This window comes from Bactrocera tryoni, chromosome 1 (genome assembly GCF_016617805.1).
Source record: "Bactrocera tryoni isolate S06 chromosome 1, CSIRO_BtryS06_freeze2, whole genome shotgun sequence".
NCBI classification, from domain to species: domain Eukaryota; kingdom Metazoa; phylum Arthropoda; class Insecta; order Diptera; family Tephritidae; genus Bactrocera; species Bactrocera tryoni.
Window position 1 is genome coordinate 3912377 of NC_052499.1, and position 13789 is coordinate 3926165.

The following is a 13789-nucleotide window of genomic DNA, read 5'->3' on the forward strand; positions in this document are numbered from 1 at the left end:
GGTATAATAATATTGTATTATACATATATGTATATAACATAATTGTAATATTTTAAGTTTTATTTTAAAAAAATACTTTCTCAAAATTTGATGAAGTACGTAATCAAATTAATTTATTTGGTAAGAGGAAGAGGCAATTTGTATAAGTTAATGAAAACTTTAAAAGCTCCGAACTTCAAATTTTTCGCATACTCTTCGTTCACATATTATATTGATTAAAAGCTTCGAGCTTAAAATTTTACACAAACTCTTCGTTCATAGTTTGTTGATTATATATTGATGAAAGCTTTTTAAAAGCTCCGAAGCAAAAAAAATGTGTTCTCAATATCTAATGCAGCAAGTAATCAAATAAATTCAAATTTGTATAAATGACTTAAAGCTTTTTTAAAGCTTCGAATATCAAAAGTTACGAACTTGTTATAAAATTTTGATAAAAGCTCGGTAAAAGCTTCGAGGTTCAAACTTTTCGCATGTCTAACTTGTATTCTCAGTTTGTTGACTAAATCTTGATGAAAGCGCTTTAAAAGCTTCGGAAGTTTCATTTACCTAACTGTCGTTCACACTATTATTGGAATAACAAAAAAGAGCCTAAAAGCTTTAAACTAAAGCTTTGTAAGTATATGTATAAAGTTATATACATAAGTATACGAAGCTTTTTAGATCTAGGTTCTATTCCACGGATTAAAGGTTAAATTTACAATGAAGAACTGACGAAAGTTCGTATGAATATAAAACAGTAACTCCAACCATATTTTTAAGAGAAATCACTTTTAAAGCTTTCTTTGAAGCTTAGAAGTGTACTTAACTTCTCAAATGCATATACCGATGTATTTAATATATAAGAACTAGAGAGCTAATGTACTCGAAATCTGTTGGTGAAAGCTATTTCGCTCGAATTAAAATGTATGTAAGTAAAAGCTTAACGAATTACGCAGTTAATTGTTGATTGAATACGAGACATACATACATATGTAGTAAATACTCAATAAGTATTTTGAGACAACCTCAAAGCTCTTCAAAAAAACTTCTGCAATGAAAGCTTAAAAATATTTTTCAATGAGTTTTTTGTAAATCAGCAATATAATATTTATCAAATAATTTTTGAAATAAGCTAGATTTGCCTTTTCCTTTCATCTTACCTTGCTAAAGCCATCCTGACGTGTAAAAATTCTCCGAGGGGCTGCGATATGTTTTCCACTTTGAACAATTTCCTTTCTTAACGAATCAACCCAAGTAAATATACTTTTATTTTAATTTTTTTGCTTTATTATTTCTCAAGGACGCCACAGTCAGCATTTGCAAATTTTTTCTTTAATCGTATTTATTATTGTTATTGTTTAGCTATTAGCTGGGGAAAATGAACTGCCAGCTGTTGGAGAAATTTGAACCGCTCAATGAAACTTTTTATATTATTTCCTTGCTCAATAAGTTCACGAGCTGTGTACATACATACATACATATATATGTATGACATATATGTACATACATAGATATGTATATTGTACGACTTAAATTTGTACATATTCAAAGAATTTAAATTTGAAAAATTTTTTAATTAAATTTTTTGTTAAAAAATTAACTTTTTCAAAATATTTTATATATAATTTCTTTAACTACAAAAAAAAAATATTTTTAGAATAATATTAAAATAATTTGAAATTTTTTAATTAAATTTACTAAAATATACATACATAAACACTTTCTATTGTATATTTTATTTTTGTTTTTATTTTTTGCTAAATTTTTTTTTATTCCTTATTATATTTTTAATTTTTAGTTTTTTTTTATTATTTTATAATTTCATTATTTATTTATTTAATATATTTTTATTTTAATAATTATAATCAATTTTCTGAACCCACTCTTTCAACAAATATTTTTTTCAGAATCACCGTCTTTTCCAATTTTTTTTAACATATGCACAAGCATAACTGTTTGCGCCCCATCTTTAGCTTTTCCTTCCTGTCTGATAAATTTCATTTAAGTGTTTTTTTTTTGTTTTTTGTGGTTTTGCATTGATATTGATTTTCTCCAACCACTTTAGCCCTGACAGTTGCAGCAGCTGTTATCTTTTTCTATATATATGTACATACACACATACATACATATGTACATACACATTTTGCTGTAGATGCCAGTTGACGCTTTTATTTTTAGCCATTTTTGTTGTTGGTTTGTGGCGTAAAGCGATTTTCCGCATTCACTCGCCCACGCACAAAGCCCGCTACAAAGCTAACCCTAGCCCTAACGTGTAAAAATAGATATGTATGTACATATGTATGTATGGTATATGCAGTATCGCTTGCAAACAGCAGCATGGCATAATCAATGCCCTACAACAGCAACAACAGGTGGGGAGAATGCTTAATCCAACGTAGATATTTCGCCCGCATTATTTGCGAAGCCGAAATTTCCGGTGTGATTTTATTAGCGCGGCGTGTGTGTGCGTGTGATGGGTGTAAATACATTTTATCAAACGATTTAGTAGAGACAGGTATCTTTAAATTTTTTGTCGAAACTTATTGACGCCTAACACCGCCACCATTAAGTAATACACATAAGTACATACATACATACATATACATCCGCACACACACGCATAAAATATTTGCTAAAAACATTTACCGCTGACATTGAAGCTTAATTTGCGCGCGTGTTACCGCAGCCGCAGCCGCCTCTGCCGCAGCCTCGCCCACCGCAGCAGCGGTCGCGAGCCGCTCCATCAACACTGCCGGCATCAACTTCCCCGTTTCGTCATCCGCATTCGCATGCGGTTTTAGCGGTCGATTGTTGTCGGCAGCAGAGTTGATTAAATAGTGCGCACAGCGCGTCGTCGCTGCCGTAGTTGTTGTTTTTGTTATTGTCAGTTGTGTCGATAAACTATCAAAATTCGGTTTTCGCCATGCTTGCTTGTTCGGTGTTCTGTAGTTGTGTTGTAGTTTTTGTATTACGCTTTTGGCACTTTTGTGGCCTTGCCTAGGTTCAAAGAACTCCTCGAACTAATACCAGAAACGCAAAATGTTCGAGGAGAAATTCACGCCAATGAATACAATAAACAAACACACACACATTAATGTATTTAAATATATTTATTAACATGTGCGTGTGTACGCGTGAAGCGACTGAAGCACTTTGATATTAATTTGGCAATATTAAATCACTATGTACACATATGTACATAGTACATACACACACACGCGGCTCTCACATTTTTTATTGCGCTGTGGTTGTTTCTGTTGTTATCATTTGCGCTTCAACATATGAAATATGCTTTTTTATCAATGTCCCTGATGCGACAGCAGCTGTCGCTTATATCGCCTGCGCCTATTTAGCTGAAGGCCTCCCGGCTCGATTCGAGGTTCAAAGTGCTAGACTAATGGAGGCCGTGCGGTCGGTGAAACGCTTCTCAAAAATCACAAGGCGTGACGCAAATGCGACAGGGCGCCGAGAAGGGTAAAACACGCATTTATCTGTTGGCATGTGTGTATGTGTGTTAGCATATACCTTTTCAAGGGAATCACCTCCGAATTACGCTTGGAGGACATTCGGTGCGTTCAGGGCTTAAGCTGACCTCCAGCAGGATTGGCAAGGATTTTTAATTTTCGTACATTTGCAATTGGAGAGTGAATTGAAGGTCTGCGGATAGTTGACGATTGATAAAACGGATTAAGCTTGTCAGTGAAAACTTTTTATTGCAAAAGAACACAAACGAAATCTGTGCTGATGCAATTTAAATAAGAAAAACGTTTTCAAATAGAAATATAAAGGTTTTTCTATACAAAAACTTGAATTTTGATCGTTCAGTTCGTATGGCAGCTATATGCTATACGGTTGCGATATCGGTGATGGCGATAAATTCGCAGTGGCTTGCGAAGAAAATGGCATGTGCAAATTTGAGCTCGACATTTTAGAAACTGAAGGAGTAGTACGCGTGTACGCGTATATACAGACAGACAGACGCACATGGTTAAAACGGCTCAGCTCGTGACGTTATTTATAAATATGTATATAATTTTTTGAGTATCCGACGTATCCTTCTTGTTGTTAGAAACTTTTTGGAAAACTTAATAACCCTGTGCAGGGTATAAATACGCATCGCAAACGTGCTTGCGGACCAAACTTTAAACTACAAATATACACGAACAAAAAAAGTAACAAATTTGCTAAACTCATAACATGTTTAGTGCCAAAAACACTAATGTGCACACACATAAAAGCGTTTAATTCTAATTTGATTTTAGAAAAAAGAGAATACAAGTTATTTCAAGGTCACTAAACAGCACACGTTCAAAATCCAGTGAGCGAGTGAGTGACAAAGCATTTAATAAATAAATAAATGTTGTGCAACATGTTGCTTGGAATGTTGCTAATGAATAGAAAGAGGAAAAGAGTAACTGACATGAGGGTATGAGTACACACGATGTGTAAGCACGAGTATTGGCAATAAATTAAGTATGAGAACGGAATATTAAGAGTTGAATCAGGCACATAATTTCTTTAATTAAATCAACTTTAACAATATTTACGTAATTATTCAAACAACCAATGCAGAATGTTATAATGAAAATATAATATATAAAATTCACGTTGATAGCACAATATACAACAGTGGCAACAATTTTACAATGTGCCTGCAACTGCTGCAAATAATGTATTGTTGTAATACAGTATTTGCACTACATAAGCAAAAGTAATGAGCACAGCAAAGAACGCAAGTAAAGAGACTTTGTTTTTATAAAAAAAATATTAACATTGACAATCGCCATGCCCTATTGAGCGCCAGCTAACCTCCAATATTATGATATTGAGAATAAATCGGAAGTAGCAACAACAAGGTGTAATTAATGATAAAGAAAAGTCAGACACAACCGCATTCCAAGAGCTTGGCGTTAATTTCTCAACTGTGTAAAGAAAACACGCAAAGAATTAATGAAAATGCTGCAAGCAAGGAGTGTATACATACATAAATGTATATTAACGTGTATATGAAAAGCGAAATAGATTAGAAAAACTTGTATAAAAGGGAGAAAAATATATACATACATATGTAAGTTTTCATAAAACAACAAATTGTCGAGTACAACAAAAGTAATTACATATTAAACAATTAACAAGAGGAAGACGCGTAACCAATGACAATCACGGCAGCGACGCCTTAAGGCACCAAGTTTCTAAAACAGCAACAACAAACAGCCAAACTGGGCAGTAGCGATGGTCAATGGCAACGAACGGCGGCGAATGGCAGCGACGTAGACGACAACGTCAACCGCAACAGAGGAACTACTCTCAAAGCTCATAGACACAACCTCAACAACGTTACAATAAAAACAACACAATACATAAAAGAATCAAGGGAGCGTCGAGTTTGCATGTATTTGCGTATGTTAGCAGGCAACAATATCAGCGGCATAGGAGGAGGGCAAAACTAAATTTAATTTCATTTCATAGTCATGAGCACACAAGGTTCTTCCTATATCTCGTTTAGCTTGTATGTACAAACAAACATACTAATATATTTATATGTATGTATGTATGTATATTTATGTATGTATATGTACGTATGGCAAACGTGCTTGCTACGTATTAATAAAAAGTCGACTTTTATATGCATACATACTTATATAAATGAATACATTTGCAGTTGAATATATAACGAGTAGCCGAAACAAAAACCCAACAAATATCATATTAATAACAACAAAAGCAATGTTAGGGAAATTGCAAAGCTAAGCAGAAATATTTAAGTGCTCGCTCTTACATACATACATATGTATGTATATAGAAAAACAGAGAGAAGTATAGCAAAAAATAACAAACTAATGAGAAAATCAAAACAAATGAATAAGTATTGTTATCTATGCGTAACAGCAGCAAAAACCAGAAGCAAAGTTTAACAGTAGAACTAAGTACCCACTAGGAACCCAGCTAAATTATATGTACATTAAAGTTGATTTTTTTAAAACGTTTTTAGAAAAATCGCGACATTAACTTTAAGATATTTTTGTGCGATGTACATATATGTAAATATATACATAATTACAAACAGTTATCAAAAAAATTAATAATTGAACAAATTAAGAAAATAATAACTAAAAACATTAATAAAAAAATGACTAAAAAAATTAAATTTGAAAACAAAATAAAAATTAATAATAAAAATAAAATAACAAAAATAAAATTAAGAAAAAATAATCTAAAAAAATACAATTTAAATTTAAAATAATAATAAATTAAAATCAACATTAAAAAATGTGTTATAATTAAAAAAACAAATAATATAATACTTAAATAATTATAATTAAAAAAATTTAAAAAGCAATAACAATATATTAATAATTAAAACTTAATAAAAAAAAATTAATAAGTAAATTAAAGAAATATTAATCTCCATTCTTAATTTGTATACACTATATCTTATTTTAATATTTAATACCATGTTCAGACCGAAAATTTAAAAGATTAGATTATATTTAAGCATTTCATAACCCAACAGTGTTCTCACTGCCGTTAGAAAGATAAAAAAACAGCTGTTATTGTCATTCAAGAATTCACATCGCTTAATATTTATCAAAAGAAAAGATTGTCATATAGTATTTTGAAATAAAAATACGGCTTTTTTAATATTTTCCATATAATAGAAATAATGGATGCATTTTTTCATTTGTTAAGTCGATTTTCAGATGAAATTAGATTCATTGCTTTAAAAAAAATTTGTTTGTTTACATTTTTTTCCCTTTGTATTGTCCAAATCAGCTGTGATAATGTAACAGATTTCCAGTGCTGACAAGTAGATTGCGCAAAATCAGAGTCGCACAGAGAGATTTAGCGTGGATCAGTTTCAAATCATTTCAATGAAGTGATTTGAAACTGTCATTTTTGTATGGCGAAATCTTGATAAATTTTTAAGATTAGTGGGATAATCCATTCAACAGCCGAAATCGTGTGATTAAGTGTCGGTCTGAACATGGTATAACTTTTAACTTTAACAAATCCTTGTTTAAATATTTATCGAATAATCGTAAATAATACTGTTTTTCCAAATTAGATTAACCTCACTCCTTGCTTGGTACAACCGCTCAGTAATTCCCACAGGGTTTAACAATATTAAGTTGTGTTTACATTATTCTACACCACTTGTGATTGTTTTATTTTTTATTTTATTTCTATACTTGAGCATGCTCTCACTTTGTTTGTTTTACTTTGCACTACTACTTCATAGCTTTTGCCTTTGCCGCTGCCGTTGCCACATGTTATTTCAATATTTAATTCTATCAAGTACATAGCAACAAACTAAATGCCAATTCTGACCAGCATACGTGCCGATAGACAAACAAATGTCTATATACCCAATGTACAACAATATGCATGTGTAAGTATAGTAAAAGGGAGGCCGGTATATACAAAACATACTCACATCGTATAATCAATGACCTCACTCTCAAGTTGCTTGATTATTCGGCCGGTTGGCCAGAGCTCACGCAAATGCTCGCTACTTACATAAATATCGGCAGAGCAGAGCACAACTGCGCAGCGGCGCTAACAGTATATTTAACAGCGCACTCTGGTATATAATATATGCAAGGCTACGAATGTTAGTAACATATAAACAGCTTTCAATAACATAGAAACAGCTTACATCGACATATGAGTAATGAATATGGTAACAGTGCACTGTAAATTAACAGTGTTAACTCTTCGGATGCAGTGGGTGGCTCTTTCACATGAGTGGGCGTGTGAAAATAGTGTGATAAGCGAATTTTTTGATATTTTTTCTATCAGAAGTACTTATGTGTTGTAAGATAATTTAAATATAAATGAGACATACATACATATATTGTTTTATTTATTGAGCTCTCTCTGTGAGCCGAGTCTACTTCTCTGCTCTCTTGCCTTTCTAATCTGTTTTAGCCAATTGATTGCCAATATTTTTTTAAGTTATGTGCATACTCTTTATAAATCTGGTAAAAAGTTGCGTGTAAGACGGACGACAGTATGCAAAGCAAAGATTGTAGCTAAAAGTTAGTAAACTAAAAAACATTCAAAATGTTTAAGTGTCAACTGCTACCACTAAAAATAACAACGTTTTCTTAAAGTAGGTACAAGTTAAAATACATATTATGTCTTATAAAATATATATACTGATGTAAATCTGTACCTATGTATGTATGCTCATACATTCAAAGCCATTTTTATTTATGCAGCTAAATGTCAATTTCAACCGTTAAAGGTGAAATAAATAGAATGTCAAATTTCAAAGACGCTCAAAGCAAGCACAAGCGCACGAAATTAGTTTTAGTGCCACTTCGACCTTACTGACATGTGAAAAATGTAGAGAAATCAAATCAATTCAAAAACTTAGTATTAAAATAAATGTTGCATGTTAGCCAGGAATTAGAGCGAAATGACTTTTAAGGTTATATTTATCGATAAAATGTAAAGCAAAGCAATGAGTTTAGTTTTTGGTTTTAGAAATATGCTTTGTGCATAAATGTATGCAGGGTTGCAAATAATGCATTAAAAATAATTATATTTTGTTAACCATTTTTTTGTTTTGTAATCACAGAAGTCTTAATTAAAAATACTTTTTTATTTTATACTTTTGTATTTTGAATACAAATATTCACAACTCTGATTCTAAGTAATATTTTTGCCTTATTATTTAAGAATATGTTAAATAATATATTACTTTATTTTGTTTTGATAACTTTTGCAATTTATATCACATAATTTAATATTTTTTGTTTTATTTTGGTGAGTTTATATTGATTTATCTATGCGTTTTATGTATGCGTTTGATCTATCCGTTAAATTTTTTTATTTTAATATTTTTATTTCCATTTCTTGATTTGATATACAAATTATCAACTGATTTATACATTTATTCTGTATATATTTTTTATTTTATTTTAGTTTTGCATTATTATTATTTTAAATATATTTTACTGCCTTTTCTAAATTCACCACGAGAGTTGCTGTTTAATTGCTACCCGGTGGTGGCATCTCCCGCCTAAAAGACTAGTAGTACACAAACGGAATAAGTACACATGTACTTAACGTGTAGAGAGTGCAAACTTCAAGGAAGCGTACGTAATGCACAGCTGACTATAGCGACCCTGCTGTAAAATTAAACATTGCACTCTTTATCAGATTTTTTTGCGAATTTATAGGTTATCCAGTGTTAATTTGACAGCATACAAAAAACAAATATAAAGTCTTAACATTGTTTTTTTTTATTTTTACTCATTTATTAAAGTTCACTTTATACCAATACGCTTTTGCACAAATATATGCGTATAATTTCCATAATTTTTGCATTAAATTCAAATAATTTCACACTTTTCAATTTACACAATAAAACAACAAAGCGGCAAAGTATAACATATGCACATATGTATGTGTGCTATGTTTACATACAAAAATATATGTACTTAAGCACGTGTGAACTTTAAAAACCATTAAAAAATATAGTTTATATTGCAAAAATGTCAATATTTGAAGGTTAGATATGGTTGACTCTGGCGGCTTGCGAAAGCGGCAAATAATCGTAAGCACTAGACAAAGGTGTCGTCGTCGGCCAACAAACGGCAATAGAGACGACAGCACACTTACATACGAACATATGTACATATGTATATACGAATAGGTAAAGGTAAGGCAAGTATAAAAAACCAAATGAAAAGCTATGATGCGGTAGGCGGATATGCTTGTTTGTGGGCGACAAACTGCACGTTGAGGACGAACAGTCAAAACCGCTGACCCAAAACAAGCACAATAACAAAAACAAAAACTTTCCAGGCGCCGTGTTATCGATAGAGGAAAGAGAGAAAACCCGAGATAGAGCGGTAATATTAATCACCGTCGCATTTAGCTCCACCTTTTTGTTGTTACTCCTATGGCAAAGCCTAACAGCTCTGCTCTGCTGAGCAAGAGTAACTAGAACTTTTCAACACCACTTCATACAAATTTTATTAAACGGAAAAGGGTTCATAATAAAATGTTATGACAAATAGCGGCTTTTATGTTGATCAAACTGCAAAAAACTTTTGTGATTGCCTTACGTGTTCGAGCACTTGTTTTATTTATTATATTCTTGTTGTTGTTATACAAGTTTATGCACGTAAGTATGTACATATGTAAAGATTGGGGCTTTGACGTTTGAGTACACTCGCGTTACTACTCTCTAAGCGCAGCAGCTGATGACTGAGCGCATGGCTGGCGAAGCTGTTGCTCACCCAGTGATAGTAGGAGCAGTGGAAAATTGTATATGTATGTATGTACACGCATACATAGGTATGTATGCGCAAATTGTTGTTGCCGCAAGCGTAATATTGTTATGGTTGTTGCATACTGTGTCGCAAAAACGCAATGTGTTTGTTGTGAGAATTGCAATTTAAGAAAGAAAAAAAAACAAACGCACGGTAATCAAAATTTACAAAAGAGTGTCTTTCGCCACACATACATACATATGTATGCATGTGTAGGAGCAACATGTATAACAAATAACAGCATTTATTTCAACACCCTGTTAACAGCCCGCTCGTACGCTTTTACCGCACCACCTTTACCCCTACAGACTGTTGTCAAGCATTGGCCCACTATGGGAATTCTCACAACGCCAACGTCGCGACAGCAAAACTTGCTCGCCAAGTTTTACATGTATGCTCTGCTCTTGAAATTCTTAAAGCGATGCTCATAAGCTAATGCTGAGAGCACACCTACCCACTGCAGTGACACTAACTCAGCCTGTTATAAATAATACAGTATTTGTTTATTGCTTCTTCAAACATAAATTGAATGCTCTTGTTGGCTGTTGTGACATTTGGAAAATTGCTTTTTTGCTGCAAGGCAATAGAAATTGTCTCCCCGCCCACCAAACAAATAAGGAAATAAATATTGGCGGTGTTCTGTATCTATAGCAAATCTGATTGCTAAATATAATTAAAATATTATAATACTTACACTATGACAGTTGCTTTAAGAAACTTTCGCTACATGTAATTTGTAAGATATGAGGATAAAAAAGAATATACATTATATTTATGTGATCAGCTGTTTCATTAAACACTATCTTCTGAACTTTATCGGTTTAGAATAATATAAATTGAAATGTCCACAAGTTTTCCAGTAATAAAGAAAACGAAAGGAGATTAGAGAGATAATCATAGCAGATATATTTTGGTTTAATTAAATTTCTTGAACTAAAAAAAATGTATGACCTGTATGACAGTTTTTCATACAAATACAATTTAGCTGGCAGTTAAAACGTTTTATAAATATTTATAATTTCTTTCTTAAAATTTAACTACTATCACGACAGAAAAGCCAAAAGTTTTACAATGAAATATAATGTAAACAGCTTTAAACTAGGAATAAAAATAATTTTTACAATCGATTTTCTTACCTGATAAATTAAATAGTTGGACTTTATGTGTAAAGAAGAAAAGAAAGTTAAGCCACAAAGATCAGCAGATGCTAGAATGAGGAGAGACAAAACGGTATTACTTAAATTATTAGAAATAATATAGAAATAGGAAAATGCAAAAAAAAAAAAAAACATTAAAAGAAAAAACAATTTTGATGTGATAATTTCGCTTTCGATAACGATAAATTGTTATAATGCGACTGCACGAATATATTTTCATTTGCCTATTTACATATTAGTTTCAAGTTAAATTATTTGATTTTTCTGAAATAAGTTTTTTTACATTGAGTAATACTGTGAAGATAATTATCTGATCACTTTTGATCCGGACCGATAAAAGAAAAAACAACATAAATGATTTTTGATCGACTTTCACGTAATTCTATCGGGTTTCTCCATTCGCTGGAAAGTTTCGACATCATATTCTTGAACCCACTTATTGCCAACACGTAGGGTACCTACGTTTTTAAGCATCTGTATTGTGACTTATATTCAATTTCTTTTTTGCGAAAGCTGCAGGCCTTTTGCTATGATTCTATACACGTTAAGGCGCACACCTGTGTGGCAGTCTAAAAAATGGTCGTGGTAATTACAAAAAAACTACTGAATCGATTGTTTTGAAATTTTCAGATTATATTAATACATGCTTCAAGAATACACAGTGAATTAAAAAAAGAAAATTAAGTGTTTTGAGTTATACGAGATGCTGTTGTTGTTTTAACGAGGAATGATGGCAAGTTGACTGTCCTTGGCTGGATAAAAATCCGAGTCCGTTGCAGTTACTTAGACCCGACTGTCGTGGAAACGAGATCTCTCGATATATGATTGTTAAACATAGGCTGTTTTTTTACCCGAGTAACCCCTTAAGATCCTCTGTTCCATACAATCAGTTCGAAAAAATAAAATTTTGTGAGTAAAATGTTTTTCAAAAGCTTTAACTCATTTTAAATTTAGACTATTAGAACAACGCTACTATTATTATGAACACAACTGTATGTATGTGTATGCTTCATATTTCTTTTCACGTTTTGCAACAAGTTGAAATAATTTTCGCCAAAAAGCTTATTTAACCGTTGGAATAGCAGCCTTTATCGATTCATAAAAAATACATACATATTTCTGCAGTTATAAGTAGGTATGGATATGTGTGCAAACGGTTTATAATAATGCAAGACATAATATGTGTGAATTGATTGTTTATTGTTTATGTGAGCGTTTATGTTTAAGGTGAGCAACTTCGGTCAAGGAATTGTTCTTTATTAATTTATGTTATATGTTTGTACGCATTTGTGTTGCTACATATGCATACATGTATGTGTGTGTGTTTAGATTAGTGTGGGCATGTTAGTATGCATGCAGCTTTCTGTTATTTTCACAATTTAAATTTTCGACTATTTGGCGTGTAGAATTTAACGAGAACAACCTCCAAACCAGCAACCAGCATCCTCATTGCCTCAAAGTGCTACTTTTTTTATGGTGCACAACTAGCTCAGCCGAGTGTAGAAGCCATTCACCTTTTAGTAGTTGCTACAATATGTATTTATCTCTGTTGCTTTGTTTGTGTATAAATCATGGCATTCACTACGCATACCGCTGTTGCCTGCCTAGCTCGTTGACTATAACTAGCTATCTGCTCAGTTATACAGATGTATGTATGTATGTACCATATGTACTTGGGCGCTGGTGCTTGGCGCTGCTGCCTCGTTGGGCCATTCACATTTCGCACACAATTTGTTGCCATTTCGCGTTCACGTCGCAACATAAAAACTGGTTCTTCCACTCAATAATGATGATGAATAAATAAATTCATGCTGTTCCACTAATAATATAATAATAATGAAGTAATTTCGAGGGTAAAAACAAAAACAAAACCGAGCAGCCGAGTCAGATTGCTTCACCTCCCGCACCCACCTGTCATAGAGTGAACAATTTGCCGAGTTTGTGTTTGGAAATTAAAATTTATGTTAATTGTGAGGCCTTAACTAAATCGCCTCTTAGCCATTGATCTTCTGTGGCAAATGAGTTTTGCGGTTTTCAATTGTTTACCATACTTATTCGCAAAAACACGAAAGTAAAACTTCAGCTCATCATTTTGCGTATTATTATAATGCTAGACTATTGAAATGTTTAGTTTGTAGTTCGTAAATTTTGTTTAATAGTGTACACATGTATTCGAAATATTATTTAGAATTTATTTGCATTTTTTAAAAAATCATTTAACAGGTCAATGGATAAGTCCCCGACATACCATAGTAACAAAAAATTTTTGGCAAAATACGTTTTTTTTATTCAACATAGTTCCCTTCAAGGATGATACACTGATTACAGTGGCCCTCCAACTTTTCGATACTATTTTTGTAGTACGAT

General features: G+C 32.2%; 1 protein-coding gene across 2 annotated transcripts in view; it reads right to left on the reverse strand.

The window, feature by feature from the left end:
• Nucleotides 1-13789, reverse strand: part of LOC120766888 (protein roadkill) — a 170442-nt gene that overhangs the window by 141537 nt on the left and 15116 nt on the right. The window contains exons 1-2 of one of the 2 annotated variants that reach the window (XM_040092636.1): nt 10059-10095; nt 1140-1369 (exon numbers count right to left, since the gene is read on the reverse strand). The gene's annotated coding sequence lies outside the window, so the exon portion shown is untranslated. Of the gene's footprint in view, nt 1-1139; nt 1370-10058; nt 10096-11401; nt 11473-13789 lie in introns of those variants that run through there. The other variant, XM_040092638.1, reaches the window with a different exon arrangement.